This window comes from Nasonia vitripennis, chromosome 4, assembly GCF_009193385.2.
Source record: "Nasonia vitripennis strain AsymCx chromosome 4, Nvit_psr_1.1, whole genome shotgun sequence".
Taxonomy (NCBI): domain Eukaryota; kingdom Metazoa; phylum Arthropoda; class Insecta; order Hymenoptera; family Pteromalidae; genus Nasonia; species Nasonia vitripennis.
The window spans coordinates 25,444,851-25,457,344 of NC_045760.1; positions in this window are offsets into that span (position 1 = coordinate 25,444,851).

Sequence of the window (12,494 nt, forward strand, 5' to 3'; positions counted from 1 at the left end):
AACTATATTTTCCGGACGTCCGTAATAAAGAAGATCTCGGCTGTCCATCCTTAAAGACACCAGGATTTCAAACTCCGCTGGTGTGTTCACATCACCTTCCTGACTGGAAGGAAAATTGTGCAGTTTAAAACGTTTACGCAATAAACAAGTGGCTCCGTGCAGTAAGGCAAGATTTTATATCTTCCCACTGCATTTCTTTGAGGATTATTATTCCTCATCTGATTCGGATACAACAACGACAACATTGGAAGAATAATTTACCATGTGAGTATAATATATTATTATAATACATAAACAAACAAATACATAAACAACATAAACAAAGGATTTTTTCTCAAGAATTAGAGTGTTTATTTATGTTAAATTCTTTTTTAAAGGGGATTATCGCGACGCTAAGTAAGTTTTTTTTTCTTCTAATATTAAGGATTTTTATATAACATCTTACATTGAAAGTATTATCCAATTTATAAATCACAATTTAATTACTATTACATTTATACAAGTTTATTATGTACTCTAACGGTTCTCTAATGCTATTTCTAACGAATATTTGAAAAATATCTATCTATATATATATATATATATATATATATATATATATATATATATATATATATATATATATATATATCGGGAATCACTTTTAGCTTAAGACTATGTCAATTTATAAATCACAATTTAATTACTATTAGATTCATATAAGTTTACAATGCACTCCAACTGTTCTAACGCTATTTACAACGCTATTTATAGACGATAACTTTTAGCTTAAGACTATGTCAAGGAGTGCGGTAGCGCCCCGATAGCAAGTATAAATTGTATACATTGTACCGTTGGAGCGCCCAGATGGCAAGTATAAGTTTTATATACTGTGCTGTCGGGAGCGCACTGAGATCTCATATATACATTTATTTTGTATTATTACTATTATTTGCTAAATTCTATAATTTATACTAACTTTTGATATGATAGATATAATTACAAAAAATGGATTTACATAGAAACATTAACAACAATGGATCGATGGATAAGTGTTTATAGTCAAGAAAAAATGGCACAGATTTATACTGCGTTTAGCTTTAGCTGTTTAGTTGCGTACTTATAATTGCATTGAAATGGTCACATCAACGTATAGGTTAAGTAACTATATATATATATATATATATATATATATATATATATATATATATATATATAGGCACGGTATTTCACATTTCTTCTTAAGGGTTAACATGTTTAGATGCCAATATCACTATTGTATTTCTTCAAGAATTTTCATGTATTTGTTTAAAAAATTTTTTAATACATATATTTTAGTTATAAGAATATATACTCATGTAATCCCTATATAAAAAAGTCATGACCGGATGAAGTGAAGCCAAGAATGCGTCAATATGATTGGCTCATGTAATGCGCATGCGTCAAAAGTATCGTTAGAATTTTTTGATTTGTTTTTGATTTCTAAAATTGATTCTAATATTAAAAATGTAATATAATACTATAATACATATCAAATTATAATTTGTGTATTTATAATATTCTAGAGACATTCTACTCTCGAGACATAACCTTAAAATTTTAAAAGGAAGTTGGCGACGAAACCGCGGCAATTTTGAAATTTATATGAGTGCGAAATGAATCATATATTGTAAAGTTTGATATATTTCCGTGATAGAAAACAAATATTAAAAATATCAATCAAGTATTTATATTCCATTTAATAAGTTAATGAAATTATAGTCTACTACAGTGCGCGCAGCGCACTGCGCCAAGTCTAGTAAATAAAAATTTTGAGATGTGTTTTAGTTATAAGAGCTTTTATATATGTTTTAGCTATAATACAATATGTATACTCATATAAAAAATAAGGATTTAATAAATAAAGCATAAAATATATCATGAATACTGGATTTATATTTGTACTATCACCAAATCCTAAACTCCTATTCCTTTATCAGTAGCATCAAAAACTGATGAAGTCTTTGTATATGCCCTGCCTAAATATTATTGGAAGTTTCATAAGCCCTCAGGATGGCTAGATGCTGATTGCTCAGAGACTCAGCCAGCGTCTAAATGTCAGCTCCTGAACAAATCAGCCATATTGAAATTTCAACCAATCATGTTTGATAAAACAGGTTGGGTCGGTAACGGAGGCGCCACTGTCGGCAACACTAGTTTATCTCAACCTTTAATCCTGCAAATCCTATTCCAAATTATCCATCGCATCCCAGGTCGATAAAGTAAATTACCGATGCTCATTCTGAGCTACGGAGGGGGGTCGGTAACGGAGACAACACTGGTTTATGGAGGGCGCCACCGCTGGCAGCACGGTCGATATGCAATGATCTGTCGGTAAAACAGGGACCTACCAATATGAGTTACCATGCGTCGGTATTTGGTGGCCCAGAACCCGCTTGGCTCAGTAGCCGCGCAGTCCTTACTACTGAGGTTCTATCTGTTCCTCAATAGGCGAGGGAAGTTCCCCGACGATGTTATCTTGAGGATCGACGTTCTCGTTGTTGTCTTTCAGCTGGGCTAAACGTTGCCTGATTTTTGTTCTTTTTAAATTCCTGTCATGATGTTTGCCGACGCTCTTAAGCTTCCTATTTTTGTCGTTGCTATCCTGTCTATCTCCGGGGTTCATCTACAAATGACATTTTTTTTTAATATTGATTATTAACTGAGGTGAGCCTAGAGAAGAAGACGAAAAAGAAAAAAGTCTATTGCTAAAACGACCAAAGAACTCACTATTTTTTTAATGGAGTTTTTCGGACGTTCTTATCCTTGTCCATCTGATTGATAATACAATCAACAAGGGATGGAGCAGCCAATTTTTTAAATTTGTAATTTAGCTTAAAGCAAGCTACACGCTGCTTTCCCGGTCGTCGTTGGCACTTTTTACAAAACTTTTTTTTTGTACCGACTTCGAAGCAGACTTCGATTTCGGTGAAGCAGGCGGCGGAAGCGGTATGTCCTCGACTTTCTCTAACGGCGGAGGAGGTGGAGGATTCTCAATATTATACTGAAATTTCTGCTCTAAATCCCGTAGGGCGTCAAGAGCTCGTTTTCTTTTGGCCTCACGCTGATTTTTTGTAAACTTTCTTTTTTTTTCCTTCCACGTGCAGAAGGCTAATAAATAATATCTCAAGCAGGTTGCTAGACTTTAAAACAAGCAACCGTAAGCAAAATAGCATAGATAAAAAAAAATCAATTCTTTCAACAATTTGATATGTAGGAATAGGATTTATTGGCAAATAAGCCTAATGGCTGTTAGAATTCCTCGCAGACTAAAGACTCCAATTGTAGTTCCGTTCGGGACGGCATCAAACAATAATCTATTAGACCTACTCGAGATAGAGAGAGAGAGTTTTTCGCAGAGCTAAGATAGAATCGTAGTTCCGTACGAAACGGCATCAAACGATTATCCAGCCTACTCAAAACAAAGAAAATTTCTCGCAGAGCAAAACAGCAAGTAGTTCCGTTCGAGACGGCATCAAACAATAATCAATTAGGCCTACTCGAAACGGAGAGAGAAAAAGTTGGATATGTATAAGTATGTAGTTTTAATTGTTGGAAGAATTGTTATAATTAATTATTTAGATTTAACTAGTATTATTCGTATTTTTAAGTATTAAAGTAATCGTCGTGTATGATGAAAAATAAAATAATTATCCTATATCCCTATTGCGAATATACTCAAGAGGATACAAGTCGTATAGATTTTCGACTTATTTTCTCTTAAGTTTTCACTGTAGCCTTTTTTTATAAACTGGGAGGTACTAAACCCATATAGCTAATTAAGTATAAAAATTCGCTAAAATAAGTTTGTAAATAATTTTATATAATATCAAGTAAGTTATTCGAGCTTTGTAAAAGGTAAAGTATAATATCGACTAAGTTATTCGAAATGTAACCCTGTGCAATCTATTTTTTCTCGATTCTTTTTTCGAACGCGGCGCGAATGTCAGTGCAACAGTGCCTTTACGTACTATTTCAATGATCAATCCCTCCGGGGCCTCCAAATTTGTTACGTCGGATTTGGTCTGAAAAGACTGTCGATTGCAATGAAGTGCTATCATCCTATAAAAAAATGTTACTCTATGATAAATGAATATATGTTAACTTATTGTTCTAATTATTGTTATTAAAATTGTTATTTGAAGCAAATTTTATAAGCACGCAGTATCTACATGTTAAAGGTCGCAATATTCCAAATAGAAATAAAAAGTATATCACTCGAGTTATTTTCAAAATGAGAGCAATAACAAAATTTTACAAACAAGACTACAAAATAAGAATGCTAATTCATCATACGTGATTTCATTATTTTTATCATTTATATCAGTATTTTTATCATCATTATCATTTATTTTTTTTAATTTACAATAAGCTCTATCTCTACCTTTATGTAAATAATCATAAATATACTTAATACATTGAATAGTTGCACAATATTCAACATTTATATGACATTTATATTTTACTAATAAAAATTTGTTATATGGGACAACCATAGAGTTATCCAGAGGAATTTTTTGACTTCTGTGTTTTTTTTTAAATAAATATGATTATGTTTTTATTATCCCTTCTTCTATATAATGGATATCCATTATTTTGAAATGTTGTTTCTTGTTGTAAATGTTTAGGGAATTTTTTTGTACAAATATCATTTTTATAGCACACTGAATTTTTATCATGCGGTTCGTGCAACATATGGTTCTAAAAATTTATAGTTTATTCAACAACTATAGTCATACTAAATAAAACTTATTTCGATACACTCATAATTATTTCAATAACGTATGATTAAAGTATTCAAAATTGATTAAAGTATTAAGAATAAAATACATACACTACTTATTGGAATTGTTATGAGAAGTTAAAAATTTAATTCTAAATTAAATTCTCAAGTCATGTTTTCTGTGGATTAGGTCTACAGGGGAAACCACAGCTCTGATGACAATATTTTATTGTTTTTTTTTAATTATAAATTTTTGTGATTTTCTTTTAAACTTCAATAAATGTTTTCGAACGTTCATATTTCTTTCATAGCGTATAAATAATGTATTAAAAATTTACGAATAAAATACATCATTACTTATTGAAATTAATGAGATACTATTGTATTAGAAACATTAAAATATTAGTCATCAGAGAAAACAAAAACGCGCTTTTCTATTTACCTCATAGGTGGTGTGGACACAATAGAACTTAATGTAATAATGAATATCACTAATGAAGATAGCATAACTAAGGGGTGGTGAGGAGGGGGAAGAGGGTCTTCATGAGTAAAAAATAACACGTTTTTTGAAACATTTTAACGTTATTTTAAGGGGGGCTGAGGGGGGGCTGATTCTCACCTCGGCTCAAAATGGATATATATATATATATATATATATATATATATATATATATATATATATATATATGTATGTATGTGTGTGTTAGGGTAGTAATAAATTTACCGAACTAACAAAGTAATGTTGTATGATTATGCGGATGATAGCTTACTCTCTCATACGGGGGAGATCAGCACTTCGCACTGATTGTCGCGGCGGAGCTGTTTGCGTGATAATAAAACACCAAGAAAAATTAAATTATTAACGAGAACGACTTACTTGTGTTTGTTGACGGGGATGACCCAAAGGTTGAAGAAGATCAAAACTCTCAAATCAAGTAATCTCTTAGGCTCAATTATTTCAAAAATTCCTTTATTTGTTTCTGGAGACTTCAAATAATTTTCAAATGGAATAAGACACAATTTCAGTAAATGATGATCAAGACGGAAACACAATTAAGACTAAACTCCAACTTAAAGACTCAGAAATATAACTATAAAATCGAACTCTTGAATAGCGTCCTTATACTCTTGGATCGCACACACAGGAATGAATAATCGGGGGAGGCGAAGCTTGAAGAAAGCGTCATAGCTTTCTCCCACGCAGGGTCTTTACTTCTCCTTCGCACTTCAGTTTAGCCGCGCTCTCTTTCTTACTCATTAGGCGTTATGGGCCTAAGTACGGTCAACGGCTAAACTGCAGCGTCGACTGTGCACGCGCGCTTTCAGCCAAGGGATGAGAAGTTTGTTTTGGTTTAGGATTACTTCTTGTGCTCGTTAAGCGTCGAAGTTTCTGGATTTTTCCTGCTGTCTTTGATTCATTTAATTTAATATTTCTGAATATTCATCCAGTAACTTCGTCACTTAACAGTGTGTGTGTGTGTGTGTGTGTGTGTGTGTGTGTGTGTGTGTGTGTGTTAATTTTAGTAAGCTGTTCTATCATTAATTGCCTTTGCTACTTATTTGTTCCGTTAAATTAATTCATCAGGTTGTTTAATTACTCCTCGTTTTGTTCTTACTTCAATTCATTCCGAAACTTCTATCCTGCCGGCGATTAATGTTAAGATAACTTTCTTTATTGTTAGTCACACGTTCATTTTTCTAAATCAAAGTACATGTCTTGTTTTTTTTTTTACTAATTACCACTTGCAAATCTTAGAGTCTAAGGTTACATGTTATGGTTTATGTTTAGCTTTCGTGGCACATATTTTGATGACTTATACTGACATTAATATTTGATGATTACACTGTGTATATATGTTTATATTAATTGATTATTATAATTTTACTAATATAAATTGAGTTATGATTATTATAAAGTTACTAATATAATTTGAGCTTTGATTATTATAAAGTGCGTTAGTGCTTGTCTAAATTATATTTGATTCTATACGTGCGATTTTTGATTATAAATTTATACGTTGAGTACGCTAATGTGTAACATTCCTTTACTTATTATTCCCTTTTATTTATCTTGTTCTTACCCCTTTCTTTTCTTCTTTCGAGACCGAGGTTCCTCGCGCTCTTGTCAGGATTTTCCCCATTCTTGTAATAATTTGCAGATCAGAATTAAATATTTTCGCATGACCCTGGTAGAAAATTGGCTGGATGATCTGGCCGCGAAACTATCTTTTGGGCAGTACTGAAAACATTTTCTGCCCAGAAATTTTCAAAGAATCTGCGCAGATTTTGGCAGTATCGACCAGAACCTGGCCGGGAAGTTAATTTTAAAAAGAGCCCCTAACCTTAAATTATAATAGATAATTATAATAGACATCCTACAATAAATAAGAACTTCGTAAATATTGATGGAAATGAGTCCAGTTTTGTTATTCAGGGGTTTCTGGGGTCACTTAACACGAATATCGTGACGGCAACGCTCTCCTAGGTACCTGGTGCCCAGGGTGGACAGTATCACGTCGTCTCCTGGAGATTTTTTGGAAATTTATAAATAATCAGACGAAACTCGTTACTCGAGGGCTTTTTGCGGTCGCAGAACACGAATATCGCGACGGCAACGCTCCCCGAGGTACCTGGTGCCCAGGGTAGACAGTATCAGGTCGTCTCCTGATATATATGATTATTTTCAGCCGGGATCTGTTCCGTTTGTTTCGCTCCGACTGAAGCTCGTCCTCTCCGGATTCAGCTTGCTGACACTGTTGTAAGTATTTTCTTTTTAACTTGCATTTTGTAATTTTAAGTTTATTTATTTGGTTAATTTACGTTCTTGTATTTATTGTTTCAGCCATGGGTTCCAGATCCGACTAAGGCTCTCTACTACCCTGCTGATGATTTTAAGTTGAAGTTCTTATAGTGCTCAATTGTAACTTGGAAAATGTTTTAAAAAAATGTATTGGAAGTTTCAATATATGTTTCATGTACACAAATTTTTGTAATTATTTATCCCGTGTTGGTTCCTCCCATATCCAATCAAATACTCCATTCTTGTTTTTTTGTAGGCAGTTATATGCCTGTTTTTTTATTCGTTTTTCTTTCTTGCTTACACAACATTGATTATTTAATAGCATATTGGATTACATGATTTTTGTTATATAATTTCTTTTGTTTATGAACTTAGTACAGTTGTCAGCCACATTTAGCTACTTCTGTACTAAATCCTTACACTAAAAAAAAAAATTTATCTTATTCATTAACTAGATCATTTTTATGAGGCTTTTCCTCTCGCTTAGTTTCTCAGCTCTTAGCATTAAAATATAATAATACGTATTCATATTTGTACATTCATTGATTTTGCAAAAAAAGAATCATAATACCTAGTCTTATTCATCTTACCCCATCATTGATTTTGGTTTACTTATACGAGTAAAATGTCGTCTTACAGTTTGTTTTGGACTTATAATTATTGTTCGAATATAGACTCAGATATAAATATAAATATATATATATATATATATATATATATATATATATATATATATATATATATAAATGCGTTAATTCTACTAAACTTTCCTATCATTAATTGCCTTTGCTACTTATTTGTTCCTTTAGATCGTCTCATCAGGTTGTTTATTACTCTTTTTATGTTCCGTTTTAATTCATTCCGCGACTCTTAACCCGCTGGCGATTAATGTTAAGATAGCTTTCCTTATTACTTGTCACACGTTTACTAATTTTTTTTCATCCCACTCGAAGTACATGTCTTGTTTCTTAACTAATTACCACTCGCAATTCTTAGTGTCTAACGTACATCATGTGTTAATTTTGTTTTTTTTTTTGCTTTCGAGGCACATATTTCGATGACTTAAACTAACATTAATATTTGATGATTACATAGTGTATATATACTTATATAAATTGATTATTATAAATTGCGTTGGTGCATATCAAGATTATATATGATACTTTACGTGCGATTATATATGATACTATACCCAAGGGGCGGCGGCTTGCTTTCCCATGGCGATAGCTGTGTGGTTTGGTAACTTTTTGTAGGCTTCGCCTCATTGTTTTCTCGTGGCTTGTTACTTGGCGGTCGGTCCGCGTCCTGCTGCGGCGATTTCGATACCAACAGTTTACTGCCGTATGCTTTATTTTCCCGCAAATTCGGCATTTGTCTAGATTTTGTTGTGTTACTATATTTACTTATTTACTTGTGCACTGTTATCTTTTTTTGTTGCCGTATTCTGTTCCGAATTCCGTGATAGCACGCAAGGTCGTATTCGACTTGTATTGCCGCTATGATTGCTTCGTTTAAGTCGTTATAATTACCGATTCGCGTACTTATTGGCTAGTCCAAGCCCTTTTTGAAGTAATATACTAACTTTCTATTAAGTTCTGTTTTGAAACTCGCCGTGTTTCTTTTTTCCACGTTTACGGCTGCTTTAATATTCACGTCCAAAATCCTGATTCTGTTCGAGTATGTTACTACTTTCTTCCCTTAATCTTGTCTTATGCTTGCGAATTCTCCTAATAGTTTGTCGGGTGATTTCCCCAAACCAAATATTAAATCAAAATGTTTGCTTATTTCTTTCACACTTGTAAATGTTTTATTTATCGTATTGAGTCATACGCTTTTCCGTCTAATTTTGAATAAATATTTTTTGCTAGTTCGGCCTCCGCTTCTTGCGTCAAAACGTTTGCTGCTTTTTTAAGCCTTAGGACAAAAACGTGTACTGGTATATTTTTTCCATTAAACTTTGGTAGATCTCTCATTAGTTTTTCTGCCGCTTTGCTGCGTAAAATGAAAATCCCTGCATTGCGTATCCTCTTTGAATTCGAGTCCAAAAGAACCACCCGTTTAATTAGAATCCTACGGACAGTGAACAAATTCACAAAGCATTGCACCGAGTGCCACAATGGGCCAGCAGGGATAAATAAGGTTTTAGCACGGTAACGTTAAAGGTATTTATACTTAATATCACTCAAAATAATTTCAAATGATTTACTTTGATTTTGTCATTTTTACTCATAATTCTTCTTTCAGGATTTAAAGATGTTGTGTCCCCTTAAGAGAACTTAAAATATGATTTCAATTCTTGTCCATTGAATTTAATTTTCAAAAAAATTGTAGTTCTCACTTCAGTTCCGTTTATGAACAATTTTTCCACGATGTGACACTTCCAAGCGTGATCATCTCTTCCCCAACAATTCAGCTGCCAGCATAGGAGTTTACCATCTGCGCGCCTTCCTATCAGCCAATCATGAGAAAACTTCTCCATACTAGCAAAATCAGCAGCACCCACTTTACTACAAAATTTGATGCTGACGATTGCTCACTTAGTTGCTTTTTTGGCCATCATATTTGGCACAGATTTGGTGATCAGCACTTCACTTCAACAGCACTAACAACAAAACCAAAAGACAAGCTACAAGAACAAAGTAAGCGCAGCGGAACAAGATGCGATGGCAGATTGACTAGCGCTCGTCGCAGTCACAGCTTTCCGACCCTTTCCTTAGGCAAACTCCGGCTGTTTTGGAGGCGTGTCCAAAATCTAGCTCGCTTCTCTGATTGGAGCATGCTCTGAGTTGTTAAAAGGCTATTTGTCAAGAGAGAGCAGCAAGCACCGTGGTTAAAAAATGATTTGCCAAATACGTTAGTAATTATACATTCTCACAGTTATTTTTTTTCATATTTTCAATACTCAGATTTATCCACAGTACTTTCTTGTTTCTAAACTCTTATTGAATGTTGAAGATCTTGAATGCCCTCCGCTCGAGAATATAAAAAGTTATGAACATTACTTTTGTTTCAACCATCATCTTTCTATAAGGCAAAAATCTACGTGTACTGTCCATAATGCCCTTTCAATAAGAGCTTGGTTATTAAATTATTTTGCTGAAAAATTTGAACAAGACGAAATAGATAATAATAATTATTTAAAATGTACTTGCATTGAAAACAAATTACATCGAAGTTATAATAATAATAATAATAATAACCCACAGAGGTAAACAGAGTTACCTGTTCGTAGGTCCGGTACAAAACTTAAATACTAATTCAATACTAAATACAAATTTTTAATAGTATAAAATAACAAAGTAACAGAGATTAGTTTTGTGACAGTCAGTTGTGTGACAGACATTAAAATGCTACTTTTTTCCCGCTTTTCAGTGAATAAAGTGGCTATTATAGTTCAGTCGTGAATAAATATATTTATTTTGATGCAATGTGATGTATTAAACATAATACTGAAGGGATTCGATTCTATTTACGACGGACAAAACATCAGAGAAAAAGAACTCAATTTGACGTCAAGACACAACTACATCACTATCGATAATAAATGGGAAATTGCTAAATATTCATCATGGTGACGGTCATAGTTTTTTAGATATTCTTTACATCGAGATCTGACGATGAGAATTAACTTAAAAAAGGCGCGATAGGTTGTTAGACAACCAATCGAACAGTTACAACAAATATGACATTGTGATTGTTTTAACTTTTTTTTCTAATATACTTAACACGGTATCTGCTGCAGTTATGGCGCGTTTATCAAAGTTAATATGTAAGTTCTGCCTATTTATTTGTCAATATACTATTAATTTAATTGTAAACTAATATAAAAATTGAAGTTAATAACATTGAAGTCTTTAATTTGAGTTGAATATAATAATAAGATAATTTTAAGTTTACAGGTTAAAAAATATTGAATGAAAAAGTATATTATTGTGGTTAATATAAGCCATGTTTCGTGGAGCGCGTGTTAGAATGGCAGCTGGCAGGGTAAAATGCGTACATTATTACACCAATAATAATATTTATTATTTTAATTTAATGGTTTAGTGTTAGCTATTGATTAAATATAAGTGTATATATATTTTATTTTTAATATATTTCTATTTTTTTAATATCATTATTGTTTTTCATTATTAAATATATTTAGTCTTAATAAAAATAGTATATTTTATACCTAAGACGAAAATTACTGGTTAAATTAACAATTCTCTTCATGTATTTTACACGATGAAAACTGGGTAAAATTGGCCCCTAATTTAAGTTACACATTTTTTTACTGATACATAACCATTAGACACTTATTATTGTAGCAAATAGCGAAAACGGGTCTACGTTACAATACACTATAAGTATACAACAAATGCACTAAGAAAATTTGTAACTACAGCAGACAATGTCCACGTATCAAAATCACTTCCCGGATGGTGAGACATGGTCTATGATACAACGTACTTAGTATATAATAAATTGACAAAATAAAATTCACTTCAAGTAGACGATATCCAGGTGTCAAAATCACCTCTTGGATAGGCAGATATGGTCTATGATACAACGCACTAAGTATACAACAAATATACTAAAAAAAATTTTTACTTTCTATAGACAATGTTCGGGTGTCCAAATCACCTCCTGAATGGTGAAACATAGCCTATGATACAATGCACTATAAGTATACAACAAATGTACCAAAGAAAATTTTCAACTACAGCAGACAATGTTCAGGTATCAAAATCACCTTCTAGATGGCCAGGCATGGTCTATGATACAACGCACTGAGTATACAACAAATGTATTAAAAACAATTTTCACTTTCTGTAGATGATGTCCAGGTGTTAGGATGATCCTGAGTTTAACCCATTATAGTTATGGTAAATGATATATGGCGCTACTTCTTAAATTTCACCAAGTTTAACCACCAAGAAACCTCATATATAATCCTGAGTATATTATCAG